The following is a 15,337-nucleotide window of genomic DNA, read 5'->3' on the forward strand; positions in this document are numbered from 1 at the left end:
TACCGAGCGAGGTGGTGCAGTGGTTATCACACTGGACTTTCATATGGGACGGAAGACGGTTTAAACCCGCGTCTGGCCATCCTGATTTACGTTTTCCGTGATTTCCCTAAATCGATACAAGCAAATGCACGGATGGTTCTTCTGAAACGGCACGGCCGACTTTCTTCCTCATTCTCCCCTAATACACTGGGACCGATGGCCTCGCTGTGCGCTCCCTTCCCCCAAATTAACCATCCAGCCAATCCCAGTTTTGGCCAAAACCACACGCAGTGCGGTACTGTCCTGGGGCACTATTCTGTATCGTTCATACCGAACGGTGCATTAGGTTAGCCTCTGCAGTGACGTCATTTTCGGTTCTTTACCCAAAGTTCCTATTAAGTACGCTTATCAGACCTGTTATCGATCGATTCCCCAACCGATTTTTCGACAACTGTACCGAGACGTTTTTGATTTCGATATGGCCCTCTTGTACGGGTTGGTGTGGTTCAGTTACACCTAGAATTCGTTATTTTAAAAATCGGATTTAGTGACTATGTTTCTGAAGAATCAACAGGTTACATCTGGGCGGAATGTAAGTTCATAATAGACTATTTGCTTTGTTAGAAATATGGTTTGTATTATGATTACTGTGAATTATTGTAACATAAAAAAGACAGCTCCGGCCAATACTCTCACAAAATACCTGTTACTTTTTCAAAAATAAGAGTGTAAAAAATCATTAAATTTCAATTGGTCGGCTCTGCTTATGTATACCACATGAATGTTAGTTGAAATGACTAGTGACTTCGCGTACTTTTTTTTCCGTATGGTTTACTTATTAATCATCGAAACGTGTTTTAAACTTTTAAGTTACAATACAAAAGAATTTTGTGAAGCCTGGTAGTAGAATCCTTCCAGAATTTGATGCATTTACGGATTACGCCCTCTTCATTCGGCAGCGAACTCAGCCTGCGTCTCTCTCAAATGCAATTATGAGGAATAAATCGCTAAAGGTATGTGAATAGTAGTAGTGAAGTTAATAAGGCAGCAAAGTGCCGTGTCTATGGTTATAGGTTCGCATGCCGCTGGATACGAAAATATGTTTTTCCTCTTCGTGTTTGTAACACATTCTGAGACTTCGTTAATCGTGAAAGTTAAGCTTTTTTCTGAAATATTGCTTGTTATTTACACGTTAGAGCGCGCTTTCTCAGTATCGAGTATCTTCGATTTCGTGACTTCCATATGTTTTAGAAATGAAAGATGCAGCTGCTGTGCATGAAACTACTGACAGTGACATTTATCCTTTATCTTGTCACAAATAAGTCACCATTTTTTTCTGAATACATAGCGATTGAAGAGTATGTGGACAGACAGTAATCTAAGAGCAAAACTTAAATTACTGCGAATGAAACTAGCAGCGATCGTCTTTATACTCTAGCTTGCCACAAGTATTTACCTGCTATCGAATCCTTAACAACAGTAGACAAACATGAAAGAATCCGTGATAGATGAAAGTGCCTGTAACCCACATATGATGTTAACAAATCTGCGATTTTCACTTTTTTACTCTCTGGACTTTCAATTGTCTTCCTCTCTGCGGAGACTCAGTCAGTGTCAGATATTAGTTCTGGTTCGTTAGACGAATTAGAAGCTTTCTTGAAAGCTTGGATCCATGCATTCACCCTCCATTTTATGAAAGCGTAGTTTAATGAGATACTACTACGGCATATGAAGTATTAGCCACAGTCATATTAGAATATTTTGACTGCATGTTGGAAATTAATATCTGCAGCGGTGAAAAAAATAGTTAAAGATCAGGGTATTATACTCTTCCTTTCGACATTTGTCAATAACTACTAACCCTTTCAAATTGTATGTTCTTGCAGCAAACTGCCGAACAGTGACGGATGATCAGTCTTATATGTGGTGTCCAAGAACACTAAATATTAATTACTAAGAATTTACGACTTGCGCACTTAAGATAAAGAAAAGAAATCTTTCTCACTGAAAGGACCTAATGTAAAGAGAAGTAATGTTTCATATTGAAATATAAAAAAAAAGTTCAGTGTTCTCGTCTTATTCTTAGTTAGCCCTTCAAATTTCCTTAAAATTTTATTCCGTTAAATATCAGCAGTAAAATCAATATCTAGCAGTTTTTACTTCGATTTCTACTTTCATTTCTAGAGCTTGTCACCTTTTCACTAATTTCTTCAGCGCAAGGTTAAACAAAATCAATGATATACAGTACGATCTCTCTGCTCATCTTCGTTTCTATAGTATTTTCTTTCCTTTCCACCCCTTCTTTACTTGCAATTTGTAATGTGCTTTTTCAGACCTATGAAGGAATTTGACTCTGAAATCCCTACTAATATTTCCGACAAGTTCTTTCTTTCAGTATAATTACATTCCTAAACTATGTGCTTGAAAAAAGAGTGGAATAGTGCCGACGGAGGAAACGACGAAATTTTCTTGCAAAGCATTAAGACTAAGTAAAAATGATGGAATGGAGACAAACATTCTGAGTGAATCTCAATACTACTAGGCTAATACTAGTATCTGTCGCAAAGAAGCAGAAGAAGCTAACTGCTCGCGAGAAATAAATGGCCGTTTTGTAACGTTTTACAACTAAACAGTCTCCCGTAATCGCCAAATACTAGTAGTAATTGTTTTGTTCTTAATTAGAGACATACACCAGAGTACTTCTTTTGTTGGGATATTTTGTGTAAATACCAGGATGGATAGGCAATACGTAACAACTGACAGATGAGTGATTAACATAAAGTAGTACTTCAGCCGATTTCGGTACTTCATTATTACGCTCAAACGGAAGAGAAACTGCCCGGTTTCTCTTTCCTACAATTCTCAATATGCTCTGCGTAAATAATAGCTCAATTATTAATTTATACATGTCTGATAAATAGAAGCAATCAAGAGCACAATCTATCATGGAAAATATAACTCAAATAAAGTTGTATGGACGATCTGTTGGGCCGGCCTGTGTGGCCGAGCGGTTCTAGGCGCTATAGTCTGGAACCGCGCGACCACTACGGTCGCAGGTTCGAATCTTGCTTCGGGCATGGATGTGTGTGATGTCCGTAGGTTAGTTAGTTCTTCTAGGGGACTGATGACCTCAGATGTTAAGTCCCACAGTTCTCAGAGCCATGTGAACCATTTGAACGATCTGGTGGACTATATATTGGAAGTTGTTTCGCATTATTACAGGACAGTTTCCAATGCTGGCATTAATTAGGAACACAAGGACCTTCCGTTATGAACCAGGGGTTGAAACATAATCCGCTGCTGACCGAAGTGGTGAACAAACCGAGCATTTGTTTTGGTAAGCAGAAGTCAACGTAGGTACTCCGGAACCGAATCTCCAAACGACTCTAGTATTTATTGTGTCTGTAGACTGCAAGTACTGAAAAGCTACTGCCCAGTTGGACCCATTTCCCAGCAAAACGGGAATGTGTGGGGGAATAACGCAGAAAAACTCTGAGGTTCCTTTTTTATTCTATAGCCAGTTACCATTTAGGACGGACATTGCGAGATAGCATTCCAGATACGGAAGAGATGTCATGTGTGACTTTTGTGCTCCCATGGAGTGCGAAAGATACTTGTTGCCTTAACGTCCCGTTTCACAGCCCTGCTACAAGGGCTCCACCTCGAAAGTAGACGACGCAGTGGAACTAACATAGTAGAATGCCTGTTACTTCATGCTCCTGAAAAACAACGACCTTTATTTCTCGGCTTTAATGTTCTAGTCTTGCTCTCGGCATGTGTGTGTTGAATTTACACGTCGTAGCTTTCAGGTGTCCGTTAGGTGCAATACGATATTACGTTCTGGTGCAAACGTCGCTGTGTGCACACACACCCAGTTAAGCGGGTTATTTGCTGTTCTAGCAGGTGATATGGTTACTACAAATTCACAAAGTGTTGCCCAGACTCTAGGACAGAAGAGAAGTTATAGTTTAACATGTTGTCGACGTTGCGCTCATTACGGACGAAGCACAAGTTAGCAGTGGCAGGAAACAGCCCCTTGACTTACTAGCATTAGTTTGCAACGATTCGGGAGCTCTGCGTAAATCAGGATGACTCGGCGGGATGTGAACCTCGCTCCTCTCAAACGAGAGTCCGCCATTAATAACGGCGTCACCTCGCTCATCACAGCAGCAGTACGCTCTGCATGTCTCTCCATACTATAGCTCTCATTTTAGGCTCAAATAACAGTTAACAGCATTCAACACAAGCCCATATTTATCGTAGTCTCCATTCGCAGTTAGTTTCATAATATGTTTTAACAGTGTCTGTTCTTAAATGAATTCGTCGTTATGTAGTGTAATGAACACTTTTGTTACTGTATGAGATAAAAATTCGTTAATGTTCACTTTGGACGCTATTGTTTACCGCGAAACATATCCTCGAATAGACAATTTACAATCAGTTCATTACGATACATTTTAGCAGAAGTATTTCTCAATGTACCTTTTACTTATTCAAAGCCTGTATGTTTACTCATTACTTCGAAATAGAACATTGCCACTCAACTAAAGAAATTACCAGAGGGACAGAAATACTGTTGTTTCCTCAGCATAGTGTCAGAAATTTACATAAGAGTCGCGAGTATGGTAATAAAGCAGTATAATGTTGTGTTTGTCTCGTTCTTATAAAAGGAAATGGGACACACAATCTGCAACTCTCGAACTGGAATGACTAGTAAGAGGTTCGTATCCGAGCCATCTGATTATCCTGTGATACATAATCATCATCCTCGTCCACAAACATCCCCACCACCACCATTTAATGCTGAAGAAAGGCCTCACCTAAACTACATACATACATTACTCTCTCGAGGTATACACAAAAAGTTATCACTGCCAGTTTTCTAACGCCTTTTGTTAAGTCTTGTCACTGTCCTTGCGTTCCAGTAAAACAAAGAACTTCATTGGTGCTTCTAACATTGGCGTGGATACATGTCACATCCACTACATTTCATTTTCTTTATATATATATTTTTTCGTTTTCGATTGCATTTGTTATCTGATCCGTTTTTTCATCTCAGTGATTCCCAATATGCATCTCTCCGTCCTTCCCTGAGTATAGTTGTCAACAGTTTCCGCATTACGAGGCGCTCTGGAAGCTTATTCCTGAACAGTTTTCAATTTACCAAAAGCATTTTAATCCATTTTTCCCTACCATTTCCTTCGCTACCCCCGCAGTTACTAACTTCGACCACAGTAAATTAGGTACAAAAACGAAATAGTTTTCAGGACGTCGGTGTTAATTTGTAATGTCTTCTTTCCCGTATGTTTGTTGAGTATTATTTAATCTTTCAAATGATAGACCACAGCAGTCAGTAGTCCTTTTCTTTCAAGTTATAATAGGCAAATCTAGTTTTCGGCTAGTGCTTAGCCATTATCAATGTTAAAAAATATAAGAAGCACATAGGTGATGTTATAAAAAGCAACAACTGGTGGCATAGATTACCTGGCTTATGCGTTAGATTACATACCACTATTTCATATATCAATGCATGTATTAGTACGTCAGTCCCCTGTTTTTCGGGCTTTTGTCGTAGTTCGTTCAAGACTACCGTATAATGAAGGTAGGCTCTACGGAGATCACATTTGTTTTGACTGAATGGCGCCCTCAGTATGGACAACGTAATATATAACACGCAACGAAAACAACCTATGGTATCCAGCAAAAAAAAAAAAAAAACCTTCAAACCTGAATAGAAATAACACAGAATAAAAGACAAGTAAAATTATTTATGTTGCTTCTAACTTATTATCACATGCACTAAAGATTTGTTCTTGTGATCGTGTTTTCAAGTTACTGTTACGTTAGTGAAAATTTGTGAGCCAAGAGATCCACGGAAATGGAAACACCTCAGCTCATCACAACGAGACTGCTACGCCAGAAGAACAAAGATAACCACTGCATTTATGAAAAGACTATGTAACATCAGTACAATGTTGTCGTGAAACTGTTTTTTGTAATGCCATTCAGCCTGAAGATGTGGTATTCCCTCGAAACATGTAGCAGAATAAATAAATAATACAATAGTTTGTGACTGGTAGTGGTAATTTACAAAACCTTTACACAAGGAAAAAGGAGCTCTTTCGTGCCCCCTGTGGCAAACCCTTCACTGCTTCCAAAGAAGCAATTCTCAAACAATTTATAAAACATTACATTTTCCATAAGACCTGATTATTAATGAGGTTGCAGTTAACGTTTTTGTGATATCAAAAGGTACCCAGCTTTTCCAGGAGGTCGAGGATTCTGCCTTTCACACATTTATGTAGTAACCTCACTTTAGATGTCAAAGTCGGCACCTTATGTTTCGTTGTAAGTAAATGAACAGCCATACTCAATTTCTCCGTGGTATCTTTTCTGCCTCAGCCAACGTGTTCGCCAGACCTAACTTCCAGCCTTCTTTCCGTTTGGCCGACGTAACAGGCCCCACAGTCCAGGCAAGAAAAACTCCGGAAGCGTGAAATAGGTTTTTTGTACCTACATTATGTTGCAAAATACATCCTAAGTTATTTTCGATTCCAAAAGACACTGTCACATTGTACTTTCTAAAGACATCTGCAATCCTTGTACTCATTTTTCGGTAGTAAGGTACTGTAAACTAACAAACTTAGTTTTTTTAGAAGGTACATTTTTGTAAAGTGTCTTCTTCTTTCTGTATTTATTAACTATGTTATTACATATACTACCTACAACCTCCTGTGGATAGTTATTCATTTTTGCAATATGCCTTATTATTGCAATTTCATCACCGTGTTCATCTTTCGACAACGGAATTTTTAACAATGGTTTAATAGCATAATAAAAAAATGCCTTCTTATGTTGAATTGGTTTAAATGGCTCTGAGCACTATGGGACTGAACATCGATGGTCATCAGTCCCCTAGAACTTAGAACTACTTAAACCTAACTAACCTAAGGACATCACACAACACCCAGCCATCACGAGGCAGAGAAAATCCCTGACCCCGCCGGGAATCGAACCCGGGAACCCGGGCGTGGGAAGCGAGAACGCTACCGCACAACCACGAGATGCGGGCTATGTTGAATTGGGTGGTTTGACGTAAAATCCACAGTACCGTCAGTGCAAGTTTCTTTGCCAAAGACACCAATCGTGTGGCTGCTATTTTCATTCCGAACTGATTGATCTAGAAAAGAAATAGAACTATTTGTTTCGATCTCACATGTAAATTTAATTATTTGATGCAAGTTTTAAAAGTGGATACTGTAGTGTTGATGACATTATCGGTAGCCTATATTAACAGCAGCGTGTCATCTACATACCTAAAGTAGTATACTATTTTGCCTCCAATGGTGGATTTTCTGAAAAGAATATGATTTCTAGACAACTGATAAATGTGTCAGCGATCATTCCCGATATTGACTTCCCCATACTTAGACCGTCTTTTTGGGAATAGTGTCCCCATTAAATTTAAAGTAATCAAATTTCAAAATCATGGTAAGTTGTCTAGTGGATTTATTTCTCTCTTAGAAAGCTCGTTTTGTTATAATAAATTACCCTGAATTACCCGCACAGTTTTGTCAATAGGTACGATTGTGTATGAGTTGACGATACCCAGAGAAACAAATTTCATTTCACCAATTATTGGTGTATTTTCCTTGATAAGTTCGAAACTTTTTAATGGAAAATTGGTTATAGAATTTATAATGGGTTTTAAGAAATTTCAGGCATTTTCCAGCTATTTTGTAAAAAGGACTGCTCCTCCCATCCTCCAGCAGGCTTATCTTTGTGTACCTTTATTTGTGTTCTAAGTGTGGGTGCCATGGAATTCATGACGTTTACTCTCTGTACCTCTGTACGTAGTCGTAATGGAAGATAACATTGTGGAATCTTGCCCACTCGTCACTAATACAATGACCAGGGGATGGAGCTATACAACAATTCAAACAAATAACATTAGTAGTTTTATATCTATGAAGCAACTTGACAATACTTAACATTGGAGTCGCATCGGTATCGAAAGTGACGTACGAACTGTAACAGACTTTGCTAAATTCAAAGTCCAGAAAAGTAACTGATAAGGATCACAACTAGCGTCAGTAGTCTGAGGCGATATCAGCGGCCAAAGATAGCAGGAGCGGCGCTTATCTTCACTTCCTCCAGGTGACGCACACATCATTGTCAGACGTTTCCTCATCGCCTTCTGTGGTCTTGCGTTCAGCATCTTCGTTCCGGCGCTTGTGGTTACTGCAGAACAAACTTAATTATTTAATCTTACTGTGGTTGATTTTGAGGCTTACTTTCCAACTATTTCTACCTCAGTACCTCAAAATTTACAGTCTGTCACATTATTTATAGCAGTATCTCACGTTCATTTACGACATAAATAACACGTGCGAATTTTTTTTTATGTACCACTCATACACCTACTGGCAGAATTCTGGAAATGTACTGGGTTGTTTATTACGAATGGACTAACAAAGTTCACCTGTAGATTATGGAATAAACTGTTGTCCTCTGTTCTCCGTTAAAAAAAGAAAAGAGTTAAATGTGCCAAGTTTTATTTCCAGCTTTAATTTTAAACATTCATGCCCTTTAAAACGGTTCACAGTATAAACATGAATCAAAACTTGATATTGTCACCATAGGCTGTACATGAACAGTTAATTTTGGTATGGAATAGCAGTTTACGTCATGTTCTGCACGCAAGCACATTATAAGCATATAGCCAACGACAAATTTGCTTCTTTGTTCCAGGACTCGACTGCCGCAGTACGGCCGTGTATATGAAATTTAATACCGTGAGTACCAACTTTTATAATAAAGTGATGTGTTCCACCAATTATGTTTTTTATATTACTGCGATCTGTTCTCCTTTCCATCTGTAATAAAATCTTTTGCCAACGATGAGTGTAGGAACCGAGAGGATGAAAACATCTAGCAAGAAAGGGGAAGAAAGGGGAACAATAAAAAAAGGTGGAAATAGTAGCCTGAGATCTACGTTCGCAAAGATAATACCTGGGAGGATGACGAGGTTATGCAAAGAAACCATTTTTCAACTTTCAAAAGTAGCCGGTTGCTGCACAGGTTCCACTCATCTAGCAGCCGAAATTTATCGAGCGCCATAGTTAATATCTTATGCAAATGACCTGCGCGGAAATAAATAATTGAGGGCCTGGGCGGTGCTGCTTTAGGCCCGTGGAACGGGAGACACGCAGTCCAGCAATTAAAGAGCTCTCGGTCGTCTTTCATGTCACGCCCACAGGGGACGCTCTCTGCGGAGAGGGGTCACTGTCTTCGCTGATCCAGATATCATGGAATACACAAGGAGGCGGGCGAGACTCCTTATAGTATCCCATTGGAAGGAGTCTTCGTCAATAGACAAGCAAATCGGCTGTCGCCGCACACTGCCTCGTACATTCACTACTGGCCATTAAAATTGCTACACTACGAAGATGACGATCTACAGACGTGAAATTTAACCGACAGCAAGAAGATGCTGTGATATGCAAATGATTAGCTTTTCAGAGCATTCATACAAGGTGGGCGCCGGTGCCGACACCTACAATGTGCTGACATCAGGAAAGTTTCCAACCGATTTCTTATACACAAACAACAGTTGACCGGCGTTGCCTGGTGAAACGTTGTTGTGATGCCTCGTGTAAGGAGGAGAAATGCGTACGATCACGTTTCCGACTTTGATAAAGGTCGGATTGCAGCCTGTCGCGATTGCGGTTTATCGTATCGCGACATTCCTGATCGTGTTGGTCGAGATCCAATGACTGTTAGCAGGATATGGAATCTTTGGATTCAGGAGGGTAATACGGAACGAGGTGCTGGATCCCAGCGGCATGTTGCAGGTCATGTACTTGCCTTTCTGGATACAGAAAATGTTCGTCTGCTGGCCTGGCCAGCACATTCTCCAGATCTCTCACCAATTGAAAACATCTGGTCAATGGTGGCCGAGGAACTGGCTCGTCACAATACGCCAGTCACTACTCTTGATGAACTATGGTATCGTGTTGAGGCTGCATGAGCAGCTGTACCTGTACACGCCATCCGAGCTCTGTTTTACGTAATGCCCAGGCGTATAAAGGCCGTTATTACGGCCAGAGGTGGTTGTTCTGGGTACTGATTTCTCAGCATCTATGCACCCGAATTGCGTGAAAATGTAATCACATGTCAGTTCTATTATAATATATTTGTCCAATGAATACCCGTTTATCATCTGCATTTCTTCTTGGTGTAGCAATTTTAATGGCCAGTAGTGTAATTATAAAATGAAACACATCGGCTGACAAAAAAAAATTAAGTACCCAGAAGTGGAGGAATAAGGTAAATGAAACTTCACAAGATGAGAGGAAATATGATGCTCGTTCAGTGATTACAAAGTCGAGTCAAATTTATCAAGAACTTGGCAGTATGAGCTTGCTTATCAGTAACATGTTATAGCTGGCCTAGCTGGGATGTATGCACTGATTTGGTTGGAAATGGGGACATAAAACGGTTTTATCCTCTCCTAATGCATGCTGGAACACGACTGTTTTAACTGGTCCTTTACATTCTGGATAGTGGCGCTGGGACAGGGTTGATGTCCAAGCTTGTCCCACACATATTTTATCGGAGACAGAGGTGGTAATCTTGCTGGCCACGGGAGTAACGTAGTATCACGCAGACAGTTCATACGGACACTTTCCATGTGAGGACGAGTATAATCTTATTAAAAATTACACGTTTATACTGCCGAAAGATAAGTAACAAATGAGGACGCTGGTTGTGCGTGACACACAGCTGACCATTCCTCAGTCGCTACCCGTCTGTACATGACGTAATACCCGCTGGCTTCAATGACGCCAGAAATGACACAGCTGGGCCTCTCAATACCACCGAAGGAACTGGACGTCTTCCCACGTCACCACCGTACTGGACGACGACGATCATCCGAAGTAGTACACAGCTTCTATTCAACGCTGAGCATAATATAAGAGCACTTATCAACGGCCCTTCTTGGTCAAGGCACTGTACAGAACCCTGGCGCTAGTGTTTTGGTGCTAACGGCAGCCTACGCATTGAACAGTATTCCCCTAGTATGGCTGCTGCTAGTCTACGACCATTAGTGTAGGATGAGAGATAATGTTAGCAGTAGTCCATTACTTCCTCTAGAATAGCAGGCGCGGATGTGAAAGGGCTATGATGTGGTTGGTGCACAATACGGCAATCTTGCTAAGTGATAGTGAGACGTGGTCGATCACACCCTTGACGATTATGCCTGGGCTCATGTTCCCATGCATTCCAACATCGGGACGCTGTCACACACGAATTACCACAAAACGGTATATTGCACAATTCGACCATACGGCCAAATGGAGACCCACAGTGAGGTCTCTTCAAACTCTGTCAGTTGCTGATGATGATGATCTCTCAAACAAGTACACTGCATCTCCGCGTCCTTCAGAGTGATCACTTAGAGCCTGTCCCTATTCAAAATATCGTCGTCTTTGTACTTCTCACAGGGAATTGAGATTCTAATTACTAACAGACCCGGTGATGGAGTGTTTTCATCTACATGTACGATTTTACATTGACATCCGACCATATGTACTGTTCGCTTAACAATATTTTGCAGTGTTTAATGAGACTGTGGGGATTGCGTAATTAAGCAGACTACCGATTTAAAAATCTCGTAAAACCTAATAAACGGGATCGCGGTTTCAATTTAAACGAAGCTTGGAATTCGACACTCTTAGCATATTGCCGGCCATCAGATCAGACATAACTGAGAAACGCCGTTACGAGAATGTGCGTTTCGCGAAATATAAGTGCGGTCTATGAAAAATAAATGGGCGTCCGCAATCGAGGTCACATTCGCCTATAAATGATGATGCGAGACCCAAACATGGCAGTGTGGTTGGAACCCAAGTAACGAGGACGCACCCACTCATGCGCCAAAGAATCTGGTGTAGGCAAGCATAATCATATAAATAGGTATGTAAACAGGCAGTATATGGCGCTGCGGTCGGCAACACCTGTATAATACAAGTGTCTGGCGCAGTTATTAGATCGGTTATTGCTGCTATGGTAACAGGCTATCAAGATTTAAGTGAGTTTATACTTGGAGCATGAGCCATGGGACATAGCATCTCCGAGGTAGCAATGAAGTGGGGATTTTCCACTACGCCCATTACATGAGTGTACCGTGAATATCAGTAATCTGCTAAAACATCAAATCTACGATACTGCTGCAGCCGAAAAAACATGCTGCACGAACGGGACGAACAATGACGGAAGAGAATCGTTCAACGTGACAGAAGTGAAACCCTTCAGCTAATTGCTGCAGATTTCAATGCTGAGCCATCAACAAGTGTCAGCATGCGAACCATTCAACGAAACATCATCGGTATGCTTTTGCACCCGAAGGCCCACTCGTGTATCCTTGATGATTGCACGAGACACACGTCTCGCCTGGGCCTGTCAACACCGACATCGGACTGTTGATGACTGGAAATATGTTGCCTGGTCGGACGAGTCCCATTTCGCATTGTATCGAGTGGATGGACGTGTACCGGTAGGGAGACAACCTCATGAGTCCATGGACCCTGCATCTGAGCAGGGAACTGTTCAAGCTGGTGGAACCTCTGTAATGGTGTGGGACGTGTGCAGTTGGAGTGTTATGGGACCCCTAATACGCCTAGATATGACCCTGTCAGGTGACACCTAATTTTGCATCCTGTCTGATCACGTGCGTCCATTCATGTCCACTGTGTATTCCGACGGATTTGGAAAATCCATCAGGACAATGCGACACCCCACACGTTCATAACTGCTACAGAGTGGCTCCAGGAATACTCTTCTGAGTTTAAACACTTCTCCTGGCCACCAAACTCCCCAGACATTAACATCGTTGAGCATGTCTGGGATGCCTTGCAACGTGATGTTCTGAAGAGATCTCCACTCCCTCAAAGTCTTATGGATTTTTGGACAGTCCTGCAGGATTCATGGTTTTTCCCGTCACCACTACTTCAGACATTAGTTGAGTCCATGCCACGCCGTGCAGCGGCACTTGCATGCTCGCAGGTGCCCTACACGGTATGAGGCAGGTGTGCCCGTTTCTTTAGCTCTTGTGCGTAGATCATAACTAGCAGCACTGAAGAAGACGACTGCGTAGTTCGTCGAAATATTGTGCAGGAAATGGAAACAACAACTGTGCTGAACACGCAGATATACACCACCGATTATTCACGCGGAGAAAACTTGAGAGATAACAACAAAAGTTTTGGTCTTATTCCTTTAATATTCCAAATAACGAATAAAAGGCACGAATCCATCATTTAAGCCCATTACCTTTTCTTGCAAGCGGTTGGATATTAATCGTTCTCCGGAAATCAGCAGCAACCGAAAATATTCAAAATTTGGCGTAATAGGTTAATGATGTTTGAAAAATTTACAAACGTAGTTTTTTCTTACGTGTAGGACTCGTCAATTCTTGACTCATATAAACAAATCGAGTACAAAAACTTTCCTTTCCTATACTACTTGGGTATCTTTCGTCTTTACGTCCATGGAGTTCTACAGTCAGAACAGAATGACGTCTCCTCGTTTTTTTTTCATTTTTCTCGATAAGAGATATTTTATGCTCCCTCATAAGATTCTGCTACACTGCTGAAAAACAATTTACTTCCTAATCGCTCGAAATAACAAAAATAGCAGGAAAATACAGAGACATTCACTTGCACCCCGCCTCAATCCGCCAGTGGTGGCGGTATCACAAATGACTTTTTGATAGTCACATTTACTCCGTCACGACGCATTTCAGCAACATGCAGACATCATCTGCAGAGTGTACATTATTTAGTCTTTTTACATTTGCCGTAAGTACGATGTACTTGTAGTTATTTTAGCTGCTCTTGTGTGCCTGTTATGTTGGGTGGTGAAGTTACGTTCTTGTTTTGTAACAAAAACCTTCCAGTAAAGAAAGCTCTGTGTAAGTGTAAGCAATTTTATTATTCTGTTTAGAGCTAACGTAGCAAATGAAGAGAGATGGTGCATTAGTAAGAGGTTGAACTGTTACTCTGGTTGACAGCGCTTCAAATCCCTCGTGTCACCGTCTAGATTTTTTTTCGTTATTTTTCTTAAATCGTTTAAGGCAAATGTCTGCATAATTCTTTGGAACAGAACATGTCCGAGTCTCTTCCACGGCCATTCCCAACCCGAGATTGTGCTCTGTCTCTAATGACCTGATCGACGAAAGACGTTAAGCCTTCATATTGCTTTCCTCTTCATAAAGAACTATCACACATCAAAACATAGCTTACATTTACACACAGAGCTTGGTTTAATATACAATAAACCACGTATTTTATTTAATACACTCGATGTGCTGTTTAAATTGTAGCAATGTGTTTCAGTTGCATGCTGTCATCTGCTGCTCCTCTACGCATTATACAAAATTTTGTAAGAATACATTCCCAATGGGTCAATTTCGTTTTTTTTCCTTTGTCAGTGGTGGTAGGTGGCAAGTTTCATTGGTTGCTTGGTGAAATATTAATTTCAATTTTTGCCGTTGAGAAATGCTATGCGGAGTGAAGTGCCAATAGCATTAAGTATCAGTCACAGATTCACTTGTTACAGGCAGACAACTGCCCTTAACATTCGATATTACAGGTCGGATACTACTGTTCCTGTGTTAATACAGTTTCATTGCAAAGATATACTTCATATTTCATTTTTAAATGAACCTGGATGCCAAATTTTGACTTTTTACGGTGGATTTAGAAGACAGTATTAAAGACGTGTACATCTTCGCTATTACGTAAAAATTTTTTGTGGAATCGCTTGTTACTCGTATCAAACGAGTCTGCTGAAAACCTTGCCTTTTACCATTATTTTTGTAAGAGAAACTGGAATTATAGTGAAGTATGCTGTATTGTTACTGACAAAAATGGAAAAACTGAACTAGAAAAAGTAATCCCCTAATCTTAATCAATAATTTTTCAGTGATTCACTGATGTTCACTATTTTCCTTGTAGATAAAAAAAGCGTACTTTGTGTATTTTATGCCATAATTCTTCCACACATCAAAAGTTCTGTTATTACCTGCTGGAATAACATGTGTGTTTTTTTAAAGTTCAGTAACCACTGTTTCTATATTTTCCTTCGTAATATTAAGGCGAGATTTCTACATCATTAGCATATAATGTTAACCAACGCAGTGTCATAACCATTGGCTGACAATTATACGAGGGCTATTCGGAAAGTAAGGAACGATGGGTCACGAAATGTAAACCACAGTGAAAATCAAAACTGTTTCATTTACAACGGTTAGCTACGGCTTCCAGCTAATTATCTATACAGTCGCCGCCCAAAC

General features: G+C 40.5%; 1 protein-coding gene across 2 annotated transcripts in view; it reads left to right on the top strand.

The window, feature by feature from the left end:
* Window positions 1–15,337, top strand: part of LOC126272687 (uncharacterized) — a 661,027-nt gene that overhangs the window by 274,416 nt on the left and 371,274 nt on the right. For both annotated transcript variants that reach the window (XM_049975704.1, XM_049975705.1), the window contains one exon: window positions 8,731–8,774. The gene's annotated coding sequence lies outside the window, so the exon portion shown is untranslated. The remainder of the gene's footprint in view (window positions 1–8,730; window positions 8,775–15,337) is intronic.

This window comes from Schistocerca gregaria, chromosome 5 (genome assembly GCF_023897955.1).
Source record: "Schistocerca gregaria isolate iqSchGreg1 chromosome 5, iqSchGreg1.2, whole genome shotgun sequence".
In the NCBI taxonomy this organism is placed as follows: Eukaryota; Metazoa; Arthropoda; class Insecta; order Orthoptera; family Acrididae; genus Schistocerca; species Schistocerca gregaria.